General features: G+C 41.7%; 1 pseudogene; it reads left to right on the top strand.

The window, feature by feature from the left end:
* The first annotated feature begins 4,725 nt into the window (after positions 1 to 4,725).
* On the top strand, positions 4,726 to 4,894 carry LOC129656742 (uncharacterized; annotated as a pseudogene).
* Positions 4,895 to 11,907: the final 7,013 nt, after the last annotated feature.

The raw sequence follows: 11,907 nt of genomic DNA, 5'->3' as shown, positions 1-11,907 counted from the left end.
CCAAAATCTTATATACAAAATGGCAGATTCCTCATATAAAATGGTTTGTGTGTGTGTGTTAGTCATGTCCGACTCTTTGGAGCCCATGGACTGTAGCTTGCCAGGCTTCTCTGTCCATGGAATTCTCCAGGCAAGAATAATTTTCTTCTCCAGGGGATCTTCCCAAGCCAGAGATCAAACCTGGGTCTCCCACATTCAGGTAGATTCTTTATTGTCTGAGCCACCAGAGAAACCCATAAAATGGCATAGTGTTTATATATAACTTATGCAATCCTCTTACATACTTTAAATCATCTCTGGATTACTTATAAATACCTAATAAAATGTAAATGCTATGTCAGTAGCTGTAAATACAACGTAAATGCTACATATAAGTTTGCCAGAGCTTGGGAAATTCAAGTCTTGATTTTTGGAACTTTTTGGAATTTGGGGGGAATATTTCTGATTCAAGTTTGGTTGAATTTGTGTCTGTAGAGCTTGTGGATGTGGAGGACCATCAGTAGTTGTCTCCACTGTTTGCTTCTACTCAGCTGACAACTACTTACACCCTCATACTTTTCTCCCAGTTCCCCAGAGATTTTCACCCGAGAAGTGTTGTGTGCCAAACGGCCTCATTCTAACCCCAAAACTATCCATTCTATATTCTATCCCTTCATGAAGGAATGATAAATGAGATCTGAAAAGTCTATGACAACTTTTGCTGTTGTGGTTGTTTAGTCGCTAAGTTGTGTCCGACTCTTTGTGATCCTATAGACTGTAGCCAGCTCGGCTCTTCTGTCCATGGAATTCTCCAGGCAAGAATACTGCAGTGGGTTGCCATTTCCTTCTCCAGGGGATCTTCCCGACCTAGGGATAGAATCTGAGTCTTTTGTGGCTCCCGCATTGACAAGTGGATTCTTTACCACTAATTAATTTTAGCTTACTGAAGATTCCCTCCCCAATACTTTCATACAACAGCTGTGGTATTGCACCTGTTTTCACTCTCAAGGAATTACTAACTTGAAAATTATGAAACATTTTAGGTAGCCATATAGGGGAGAGATTTTTGGTCAGAGGAGCTTTAACAGTTCAGGTTCTTTGGTGGCAAACAGAAGAACCCTGAACAGTCTGGAAAGAAGGGCTATGTGTGATCTTGAGAAGGGGAGGAACCAGGGACCCTTTTAGAACTGCAGAAGTGTGAATTCACAAACTTTCTATTAGAGTGTAAATTAGGTAACTCAGTTCCAAACAAAGGTTAATTCTCAACATTCGCATTCCAGAGATACAAACTTTAAATTGTTATATTGGGCCACATGTTCATTTCCTTGATACTTAAGTGGAATTTTATAATCAATGGTTCCAGACAGTAAGGAATTTCTCAAGAAGGGAAGAAAGAAGAAAAATAAAACAGGTTTCTAGAGACCTCTCTCTAGATCTGCCTGGTTCTAGTCAATGTGAGTAGGTGACTTGAGTGCACTTTTGTTGAATGAATCCTAAGTGAGTAATTCAAGATATCAAAAAAAAAAAAAAAAAAATCAACCTGATGTGACTGGTTCTCATGTGCCTCCTGCTCTATCCCACACTGTCTCTGACGCTCTGGACATGGAAGTTCCTTGCATTCACTTTAAACAATCCCTTCATATCATACGTTATTGATGAAAGATTTTGTGTTGAGACAGAGAAGAAGGTTGCTTTGTACATCACAAAAATACAAACTAAATCCTTTCAACAAACTACCTTAGTGCCCATCATCAGTAGAACGGACACATGAAATGTGGCATATTTGCAGAATGGACTACTATATAGCATGAGAATGAGTGATCTACAATTATGTAGCAACACAAATGGCCTCCCATACATGATGCTGAGTGGAAGAAGTCAGACAAAAATGAGTAGAGATTGTGTGATTCCATTTAAAGCATGAAACAGGCAAAGCTAACCGTATTGTTTAAGGTCAGGCTGGCGGTTACCTTTGGGGAAGAGGTCACGATTAGAATGGAGTGCAAGGGCGGCTTCTAGGATAATGGTCACGCTTTGTTTCTTAATCTGGGTGTTGGTTCCATGGGTGTGTTCTGTTTGTGAAAATTCACTAAGGTGTGTACTTTTGATATGCTGGCTTTTTTGTGTACATTATATACCTCATCAAGGAGTTAAAGAAATCTTACTAGACATTCCTATTCTTCTCAAAGGCCCTCCTTGCCTGCCTGGCCAACCAAGAGTTCTGTCTCTCTCCTCTCTCCACTGCATCTCTGCTGTAACCCTCATGCTCAGGGATCTTTTCAGTTCCTGTTCCAATCAAGTGCCCTTCCCTGTTCAGGACAGCTCCCTGGAAGGGATAGTTTTTGTTTTTTTGTTCTATATGTTTCCTTCTCAGCGAATAGCCCTGTCTGGACTTCTGGTCTTCAAGGGTTCTTCTGGAAGTTCTTGTGAATAAATGTTCTCATTCCACTGTATTTTCACCTGAGAGAAATACTTGCAAATATTTACAGTTTGGGATTCACAAATTCTCTCCCCAAGGGATAGATTTGAAGTGAGACCTGGTATTTCACTAACTTAACAGTTCATATATAGAATATTTATTCATCTTCTTCTCCTCTGTTTTCCTTTCCTCAGGGTAGCTAGATGTTAAGTACCAAGGGTGGGAGTCTAGAGATCATCTTTGTGATATTTGGGATTGTGAAGTTGCAGCCTGGCTCTGCCCATATCCTCTCAGGCCTCACCATTTTCAGTGCCTGCTGTTGGTGTATAAATATCTCAGCTCCCTTGCCCCAGTGTATGATAACTCTGAGGCATGTGAAGCAGGCGAGCTCCCAGAATTCTTTAGAGGGATAAAGGCTCAAGTTGTCAATAGTTCATAATTCCTTCACACACCCTTTATTAGCTGCCCCTCTTTCCTATTTCAGTTCCTCAGTCCCCTGCAGATTTCCTAGGACCATCTCCCTGTTCCGTGTGAACCCTTATTTCAACATCTGAACCCAGAGGAACACAGACCAAGGTGATGATGTACCTGACACATCTGTCCACGTGCAATGTACACACACACACACACACACACACACACAATAATGAACTGTACCGTATTAGTGTACGGCAGGGAGAAGGCAATGGCACCCCACTCCAGTGCTCTTGCCTGGAAAATCCCATGGACGGAGGAGCCTGGTGGGCTGCAGTCCATGGGGTTGCTAAGAGTCGGACACGACTGAGTGACTTCACTTTCACTTTTCACTTTTATGCATTGGAGAAGGAAATGGCAACCCACTCCACTGTTCTTGCCTGGAGAATCCCAGGGACGGGGGAGCCTGGTGGGCTGCCGTCTCTGGGGTCGCACAGAGTCGGACGTGACTGAAGCGACTTAGCAGCAGTGTACGGCAGACACACTCTGAGGTGACCTCTGGGTCACATCCCTCATGTTATTTCTTTCTTTTGAGTGTAGATGGAATCTGGGACTTACTTCTAGCCGATCAAATAGAATGGATGGTGTTCTAGTAGTAACTCCTGTGCTTATAGTACATTTTAAGAGAGAACATCTGTAGTCAGTTTTGAAGACATAGACCGCCATGTTTGAACCTTCTGTGGGAACCAGATGGCAGAGAGCTGTGATGCCCTTTAAGATCTGGGTCTTGCCTCTGGAAAAGCAAAAGGACCCAGCTAAGCTATACAGAGGCTCTTGACCCATGGGCATTCTGAGATAACAAATGCAATGTTTTAAGCCATTAAGTTTGTGATAAATTGTTAATAGAAAACGACTGCATTCTTGGTATAAACTTTTGACCTGGGGTTGGGACATGTTTCTCCCATTCCTTAAGATCTTGCTGGCAGAAATTCGACCTCGAGTGCCTCGGTCCAACTTTACTCTTTGATTCGTTATCTGAGAACAGCCAATATCGTCATCTTTCCTTGTTTCCGCTGAGTCGTTTTCACTAGAAGTGACTATTTGAATGGCCTACCAGTTCTCTGGTTAATGCAAGTTTCTCCAATAATGCCTCTCTAGGAGTTCCTTCTGGAGAATTTGATCCAGAAAAGCCTGATCTTTCCAAGGTCAGGACCAGGTCCAGGCTTGCAGGACCTTGTTCCATGACTCATTTCAAAAGTCTTGTGTTGTAACATGATACCTACAGTTCTTTTCTTCTTCCTGTGTACGTCAGCAACTTCACTTAAAATTAGGGTAATCCTCTAAATTGCTGTAAGGCTGAGGCTCTCTCTTCTGTTCTCTGAGATGTTACAAGAAATGTTAACAATATAATTCGGCAGTTCTCTTTATTTTTAAGCACTGTTTTATGAGCTTCCAAGAGCTTCCATACAGCCGTGGAGCAGAACCAGCTTAGCCTCCTCTTGTGATACCTGCTTTATACCTGTGATACTTCTTTCTGATACCTGCTTTATCTAGTAATTTAATACTGTTTCCAGTCAACATTTAAATATTTCTTCTCGGGAGATGGGGTGCAAGTGGGAGTTATGGGGAAGACTCTTGTAGCATCTCACATTTCTTTGCATGCATGCATGCCCAGACAATTCAGTTGTGTCCAATTCTTAGCAACCTCATGAGCTGTAGCCTGCAAGGCTCCTCTGTCCATGGGATTTTTCAGGCAATAGTAGTGGAGTGGGTTGCCATTTCCTCCTCCAGGGATCTTCCTGACCCAGGGACTGAACCCACATCTCCTATGGCTCCTGCATTGGCAGGTGAATTCTTTATCACTGAGCCATCTGGGAAGTCAGACATTTCTTTATTTTATTGAAGTACAGTTGATCGCTTCTCAGCCTTTTGGCTAAGATCAAGTGTAGTGAAGTATAGTTGATTTATAATATTGTGCTAATATTTTCTGTACAACAAAGTGATTCAGTTATATGTTTATATATATTCTTTTTCATATTCTTTTCCATTATAGCTTATCATAGGATATTGAATATAGTTCTCTATGCTATACAGGATGACTTTGTTGTTTATCCACTCTATACATAATAATTTGTATCTGTTAATCCCACAGAAGTCTGTTATCTATGTCTGTAGCATCTCACATTTCAATGCAGCCAAATGGAGTTTTCCACTGGCTGCTTCATATGTCAGCCCTCGTCTCTGTTGGTTGGCCCCAGCATAGACAGTAAGCATGCTTTTGTAACCCAGCCTCTATTGTGTTCACTTGTGTCCTAAGAAGAGTCTTTTGAGAAATTCAGAATCTTAAAAAATAACTTTAAGGGTATTGCCCTGCTCTATTATCGACTGGAAGTCAGAAAATTTAATATTCCAATAAAGCTGTATTTACTCTCTCTTCTCCAATGAAAAATACATATAGTCAAAGCTATGATTTTTTCAGTAGTCATGTATGGATGTGAGAGTTGGACCATAAAGAAGGCTGAATGCTAAAGAATTGATGCTTTTGAGCTGTGGTATTGGAGAAGACTCTTAAGAGTCCCTTGGACAGCAAGGAGATCAAACCAATCAATCCTAAAGGAATCAACCCAGAATATTCATTGGAAGGACTGATGCTGAAGCTGAAGCTCCAGTACTTTGGCCACCTGATGCGAAGAGCTGACTTATTGGAAAAGACCCTGATGCTGGGAAAGATTGAAGGCAGGAGGAAAAGGGATGACAGAGGACGAGATGGTTGGATGACATCATCAACTCAATGGATGTGAGTTTGAGCAAACTGTGGGAGATAGCAAAAGAGAGGGAAGCCTGGTGTGCTGCAGTCCATGGGGTTGCAACGAGTTGGACCCAACTGAGTGACTGAACAACAACTCTTATGAAAACTTTTGCAAGCCACTTTATATTCGCTCCCATTCAAACTCAGTCTTATCACAGTCCACTGCTGTTTAGAAAATCTGCAGTGGTTGTGAGCATCCAGGCCACCCGTGTATAATGCGTGTATCCTTCACAGGAGCAGATGGCTCTCTCAGATACTGGTCTGCTGCTACAGCTCTTGGTCGTCTGCATGCTCTGAGAGTGGACAGAGAGTGGTCAGACATGTTCAGTTGATGTATTTGTCCACTGCCACAGGAAAAGCATTTCAGGTCCAGGTGTTGGTCAGTGCTTGGGCTCTAAGCTCACCACTGTCTTGGGTCCCCCTCTTGTACTCAACCAGTGTTCCTCAAAGAACAACCACTACGTTGGAAAAGCTGCTTCCAGGCATTTACAGAGCCGGTCGCAAGCTGGGCCACCCTCTCATTATTCAGAGCACAGTATGTCACCCCTGTTCTAGACCTGCTCATGCAGATGACCCACCTCTTTCCCTGTGACAACTGTGATCACCTTGAATCTCAGGAACTTGAACTGAATGCCAAGACTTTCTATTGAATTCTTAACCATGGACAATGACTGCTTGAAGCAATATACAGTTAGATTTGGAGAGTAAAGCCATCTAAGAATGTTCTTTCTTTAGCTAGAAGATTTGCTACAGAAGTATAGGGACACATGTTACCTTCCTTGACAGTTTCATTAAATCTACTCAATGATCCCAAAAGGTCCATCTAATCAAAGCTATGGTCTTTCCAGTGGTCATGTATGGATGAGAGAGTTGGACTATAAAGAAAGCTGAGCACCAAAGAACTGATGCTTTTGAACTGTGGTGTTGGAGAAGACTCTTGAGAGTCCCTTGGACTGCAAGGAGATCCAACCAGTCCATCCTAAAGGAGATCAGTCCTATGTGTTCATTGGAAGGAGTGATGTTGAAACTGAAACTCCAATACTTTGGCCACCTGATGCGAAGAGCTGACTCATTAGAAAAGACTCTGATGCTTTTCTAAAGATTGAGGGCAGGAGGAGAAGGGGATGACAGAGGATGAGATGGTTGGATGGCATCACTGATCAAATGGACATGAGTTTGGGTAAATTCTAGGAGTTGGTTATGGACAGGGAAGCCTGGCGTGCTGCAGTCCCTGGGGTCACAAAGAGTCAGACAAGACTGAGTGAATGAACTGAACTGAACTGAACTGATTTCCAAGTATTTTCTTTTATAAAATGCTATTTAATATGGAATTGCTTTCTTAATCTCCCTTTTTGATTGTTCATTGTTTGTTTAGATTGTGTATGAAAACACAACTGATTTTTGCATGGTGATTTTGTTCCCTGATGCTTTTATGAATTTGCTAATTAGGTCTAATAACTTTCTAATATATTTCTATATATAGAATCATGAACAGAGATAGTTTTAATTCTTCCTTTCCAGTTTGGATGCTTTATACTTCTTTTTCTTGTCTAACCTGTCCAGCTTGAACTTCCAAACAATGTTGAATAGTAGTGGTGAAAGTAGGAATTCTTGCCTCACACCTAATTTTTGAGGAAAGTGTTCAGTCTTTCACCATTGAGTATGATATTAGTTATAGGGTTGTTTTTTTTGATGTCTTTTATCATGTTGAATAAATTTATTTTTAGTCCTATTTCCTGAGATTTCTTTTTATTATTAAAGAGCAATGGATTTTTCAAATGTTTTTCCTTCATCAATTGAGATCATCATTTTTTTTTCCTTCATTCTATCAAAGTGACATATTACATTGATTTTCTTCTGTTGAATCACACTTATTTTCCTGGAATAATCACATTTGGTTTTAATTTGCAATGCTCTAATGAATAATAGTGTTGAAAATCTATTTATGTGCTTCAGCCATCTGTATATCTTCTTTGGTGACATGTCTGTTCACATCATTTGCTCATTTAAAAAAACTGAGTTGCCTGTCTTATTCAATTGCAAGTCTTTTGTTAGATATATGTTGTACAAATATTTTATTCAACTCTGTGGCATGGTTTTTAGCTTTTTAACAGTACTTTTTAAGCACAGAAATTTAAACATTTGAAATACAACTTATCTCTTTTTTTCTTTTATAGTTTTTTCTTTTTGTGTCCTAAGACATCTCACCCAAGATCACAGAGATTTTCACCTATATTCAGTCTTATATAAATGGCTTCTGGCTTAATCTTCATGCTCTCAGATTGCTCTCTTTTATTTATGTAGTGCTCTTCCTTTATTTATGTAGTGACTACGGACTTCACATAACTCTGATATAATTGTATTGCATTTTAAAGTTAATACTTGATATGTGCCTTCTCCACTATCCTGTGTCTGTATAGTCATCCTTCAGTATCTACGGGGGTTGGTTCCAGGATTCCCACCCCCTACTCCCAGATACCAATCTGTGGGTACGCCAAGTCCTTTATGTAAAATACTGCAGTATTTGCATATAACCTATACCAGACCACCTGATCTGCCTCTTGAGAAATTTGTATGCAGGTCAGGAAGCAACAGTTAGAACTGCACATGGAACAACAGACTGGTTCCAAATAGGAAAAGGAGTTCGTCAAGGCTGCATATTGTCACCCTGTTCATTTAACTTCTATGCAGAGTACATCATGAGAAACGCTGGACTGGAAGAAACACAAGCTGGAATCAAGATTGCCAGGAGAAATATCAATAACCTCAGATATGCAGATGACACCACCCTTATGGCAGAAAGTGAAGAGGAACTCAAAAGCCTCTTGATGAAAGTGAAAGAGGAGAGTGAAAAAGTTGGCTTAAAGCTCAACATTCAGAAAACTAAGATCATGGCATCCGGTCCCATCACTTTGTGGGAAATAGATGAGGAAACAGTGGAAACAGTGTCAGACTTTATTTTTCTGGGCTCCAAAATCACTACAGATGGTGACTGCAGCCATGAAATTAAAAGACGCTTACTCCTTGGAAGGAAAGTTATGACCAACCTAGATAGCATATTGAAAAGCAGAGACATTACTTTGCCAACAAAGGTTCATCGTCAAGGCTATGGTTTTTCCTGTGGTCGTGTATGGATGTGAGAGTTGGACTGTGAAGAAGGCTGAGTGCCGAAGAATTGATGCTTTTGAACTGTGGTGTTGGAGAAGACCCAACCAGTCCATTCTGAAGGAGATCAGCCCTGGGATTTCTTTGGAAGGAATGATGCTAAAGCTGAAACTCCAGTACTTTGGCCACCTCATGCGAAGAGTTGACTCATTGGAAAAGACTCTGATGCTGGGAGGGGTTGGGGGCAGGAGGAGAAGGGGACAACAGAGGATGAGATGGCTGGATGGCATCACTGACTCGATGGACCTGAGTTTGAGTGAACTCTGGGAGTTGGTGATGGACAGGGAGGCCTGGCGTGCTGCGATTCATGGGGTCGCAAAGAGTCGGACACGACTGAGCGACTGATCTGATCTGATCTATACACATCCTCCTGTATACTTTAAATCATCTCTAGATTATTTATAACACCTGCTGCTGCTAAGTCGCTTCAGTCGTGTCCGACTCTGCGACCCCAGAGATGGCAGCCCACCAGGCTCCCCCGACTCTGGGATTCTCCAGGCAAGAACACTGTAGTGTGTTTCCTTTTACTTCTCCAATGCACGAAAGTGAAAAGTGAAAGTGAAGTCGCTCAGTCGTGTCCAACTCTTTTGCTATCCCATGGACTGTAGCCTACCAGGCTCTTCCATCCATGGGATTTTCCAGGCAAGAATAGTGGAGTGGGTTGCCATTTCCTTCTCCATTATAACACCTGCTGCTGCTGCTGCTGCTGCTAAGTCGCTTCAGTTGTGTCCGACTCTGTGTGACCCCATAGACGGCAGCCCACCAGGCTCCCCTGTCCCTGGGATTCTCCAGGCAAGAGTACTGGAGTGGGGTTATAACACCTAATGCAATATAAATGTTATATAAATAGTTTCTGGTGCATGGTAAACTCAAGTTCTGCTTTTGGGAACTTTCTGGATTTTTCTGGAATATTTTAAACCTGTGTTTAGTCAAATCCATGGATACCGAAGGCCATAGTGGTCATGTATATGCCAGGAAGACACATCCATAGACTTTTCTGGGACCCAGGGTTTCTCCTAGACAGCTGTTTTCCTGTGTTTCAGCAGAGAATGTAAGTTTGTGGCATGGTAGTCAAGCAGCTAATTACCACAGTTCATGTGGCTTTCACAGAAGACAACTACATCTGTTAAGGTTTCTCCCAGGCCCCATCTCAAATTCTTTACACTTTTTAACTAGCTCAACCTTCAAATCCCACCTACAAGTTTAAACCAAGGCCCGGAGACTCCAGGCTTGTTAGTCAGATCCAGAGCAGCTTAATTCCAAACCTTTGCTCTTCCCACTATTATAACTGCCATAGATTGTGATTGGAGTCTTATTAATATATAAGTGAGTGCATTTTGGGAAACAACATCAACCTGATTTTCCTCTTTCTTACATCAGATGCATCTCTCCAGTTGAAGTTTAGGCATCTGATTCTGAAGTCCTGCCATGGGATCTTAGAACAGACTTCCCAAAGAATGGCTGTTTATCCCCAGAGTTTCCCCAGTGGCTCAGCGGTAAAGAAGCCACCTGCAATGCAGGAAATGCAGGAGATGCAGGTTTGATCTCTGGGTTGGGAAGATCCCCTGGTATAGGGCATGGCAACTCGCTCCAGTAGTCTTGCCTAGAAGAATTCCATGGACAGAGGAACCTGGTGGGCTACAGTCCATAGGGTTGCAAAGAGTCAGACACAATCGAAACGACTGAGCACACACACAGGCACAGAGAACAACCTTACCTTTCTCAGCCCATGTGTCCCCAGGGCCACATACAACAGGGCTGTGTAGCTAGTGCACTGCAGAAAAGTACATGGCTAAGGCGGCAAGTTGGGATTAAAATCTAGCTGCTTCGTTCCAGCGGTCCATGGGGCTCTGCCTCCCAGGAGGCGCACAATTCTTGTTTATTCCCTACAAAAGCAACACATTTGCTAGCAGTGGCCCTGTCCTTTAGGTGAAGTTAGCCAAACTCCTGAGCCTTAGAGAAGTTACATGTGATAAAACTTAGCTAACTAAAGGCAAAGGAGAAAAGGAAAGATATACCCTTCCAAATAACAGCAAGGAGAGATAAAAAAGCCTTTCTCAGGGATCAGTGCGAAGAAATAGAGGAAAACAATAGAATAGGAAAGACTAGAGACCTCTTCAAGAAAATTAGAGATACCAAGGGAATATTTCATGCAAAGATGGGCACAATAAAGGACAGAAATTGTATGGACCTAACAGAAGCAGAAAATATTAGGAAAAGGTGGCAAGGATACAGAGAAGAACTATACAAAAAAGATCTTAAAGACCTAGATAATCACAATGGTGTGATCACTCACCTAGAGCCAGATATCCTTGAGTCTGAAGTCAAGTGGGCCTTAGGAAGCATCACTACAAACAAAGCTAGTGGAGGTGATGGAATTCCAGCTGAGCTATTTCAAATCTTAAAAGCTGATACTGTGAAAATGCTGCACTCAATATGCCAGCAAATTTGGAAAACTTAGCAGTGGCCACAGGACTAGAAAAGGTTAGTTTTCATTCCAATCCCAAAAAAAGGCAATGCCAAAGAATATTCAAACTACTGCACAATTGCACTCATCTCATACACTAGCAAAGTAATGCTCAAAATTCTCCAAGTGAGGCTTCAACAGTATGTGAACCAAGAACTTTCAGATGTTCAAGTTGTATTTAGAAAAGGCTGAGCAACCAGAGATTGAAAGAGGAGAGTGAAAAAGCTGGTTTGAAACTCAATATTCAAAAAACTGAGATCACGGCATCCAGTCCCATTACTTTATGGCAAATAGATGGGGAAACAATGGAAACAGTGACAGACTTTATTTTCTTTGGCTTCAAAATCACTATAGATGGTGACTGCAGCCATGAAGTTAAAAGACACTTGCTCCTTGGAAGAAAAGCTATGACCAACCTAGACAGTGTGTTAAAAAGCAGAGATATTACTTTGCCAACAAAGGTCCATCTAGTCAAATCTATGGTTTTTCCAGTAGTCATGTATGGATGTGAGAGTTGGACCATAAAGAAAGCTATGCACTGATGAGTTGATGCTTTTGAACTGTAGTGTTGGAGAAGACTCTTGAGAGTCCCTTGGACTGCAAGAAGATCAAACCAGTGAATCCTAAAGGAAAAAAAAAGGCCCTTCCTGGCTT

This window comes from Bubalus kerabau, chromosome 6 (assembly GCF_029407905.1).
Source record: "Bubalus kerabau isolate K-KA32 ecotype Philippines breed swamp buffalo chromosome 6, PCC_UOA_SB_1v2, whole genome shotgun sequence".
Taxonomy (NCBI): domain Eukaryota; kingdom Metazoa; phylum Chordata; class Mammalia; order Artiodactyla; family Bovidae; genus Bubalus; species Bubalus kerabau.
The sequence above is the reverse complement of the archived record's forward strand: the minus strand, read 5'-3'. Positions and strand labels throughout refer to the sequence as shown.